The following is a 1,679-nucleotide window of genomic DNA, read 5'->3' on the forward strand; positions in this document are numbered from 1 at the left end:
ATCTGTCGACACCTCCCCCTGCTGCGCCGCCACACCCATCTCAGCGCACCTCGGTCTGCCAAACTACCAAACTGAGCGCGCCTTGGGTTGCGCTGCTCGAAACTAGCTCTGCGCGGGGTTCGCCACCCTGCGCCACCTGCGCTGCGCCGGGAAACTAGAGCCCTCTCTGTTTATCATACAACAAATTAAACAAGAATTTACTGTTAGCCACCTGACAGTCCCTCTGCCTCGCTCCTTGCCTCTGTGGACGGCTTCTCTAAAAGAAGAGCGGGCACCAGCTCAGGAGATGGAGCTTCGGTCAGTGACTGTAGCAGTTTGAATTCGGCCAGTGCAAACCCCTCAGTGCCAGGTGTTGTGGTTTCCTTCTCCGGCGGGAAGTCCAGGATTTCCTGGCCCCCGACTCTTCTGCTCCTGCTGCCAGCTCTCCTCACATAAGATCTCTAGCAAACGTTAGCTTCATAAATGTGAACTGGAAGTTGCAGGCCAATACTGGAATAGCATTGGCAACAACTGGCTTCCAGTTTGTTTTTTTCTCATCCCCATGAACAGCACATCTGGGTGATGTTAGTATGTGTTGGATGTGATTCCATTCACATCCCCCACAACTGCAGAGCAACACCGGCACTCAGTTCCGTTCTTACACATAACTCTCTGTTATGGTGCTTTTCTGGTGCTGTTGTGGTTGACCGACACACTGGGAACCGGCAGGTGGGTCTTACAGCTCTGGTATATTAATTTGCGCTCCTCATAGTTTCTTAATCGCACTCCTATCCATTTGTTGTTCTAACCTCAATATTTGTTTATTGTGTTTCATATCATAGTCCACAAATATTTATCCATATCTCATAATTAACAGACTTTGATCTAGACCCTCCCTGTGTCCAAGGCTATTCATTTATTTAAAAAGGTCTAGACTATTTAATTGTTCTATATCATCAGACTATCATTAATGTAAGCAGGGGATTTTAATACAAAGTGGTAACCACTGTATGTGAATGCATGAATGGGTCAGACCTGTGCAGCTCTGGATTTGAAATGAACTGTAATAAACTGGAGCTTCTGTGCTTTGATTACCTGCTGTGAAACAACATGACCCTCATCCATTTAAAATGATCTATAGTTCTTCTGAGCTCATTTTGGTGAAAGTAATGCAAGAGTAGTGTAATAAGTGACTTATTACTCTACACAGAAAGTAATATTGTAAACTAACTTTTAATTACTTTCAAATGAAGGTATCTAGTAATATGTAATATACTACATGTTGAGAGTAACCTGCCCAACACTGTCTGTGGCAGCATCAAATGTATCATAGAATCTCAAATAAGGATTTGTTTTCAAATAAGACTAACTTTTTGAGTATTACTGATATTTGCTGTGTCAAACATATTTTATTAATACATGCATGGACAAGTGAAGCTCAAGCCTCCCGGCATAAATTACAGGTGCAGCCAGTGTTCTGTAGGAACTGAGTTCCAAAGTTTTTTGTTTTGTTTTGTTTTCATTTTTTTAGGCTACCCGTTTTAGTATATTGGAAAAACACATGTATATTTTTTACATTCTATGACAATGAGAATCAATTATAACATACAAATTCAATTCAATTCAATTTTATTTATAAAGCCCAATATCACAAATCACAATTTGCCTCACAGGGCTTTACAGCATACGACATCCCTCTG

The 1,679-nt window shown here is 41.8% G+C and overlaps 1 protein-coding gene across 1 annotated transcript in view; it reads left to right on the forward strand.

The window, feature by feature from the left end:
* The window catches only part of ngef (neuronal guanine nucleotide exchange factor), a 40,016-nt gene that overhangs the window by 27,314 nt on the left and 11,023 nt on the right, over positions 1-1,679 (forward strand). The gene's annotated exons all lie outside the window — the stretch shown is intronic.

This window comes from Epinephelus moara, chromosome 2, assembly GCF_006386435.1.
Source record: "Epinephelus moara isolate mb chromosome 2, YSFRI_EMoa_1.0, whole genome shotgun sequence".
NCBI lineage: Eukaryota > Metazoa > Chordata > Actinopteri > Perciformes > Serranidae > Epinephelus > Epinephelus moara.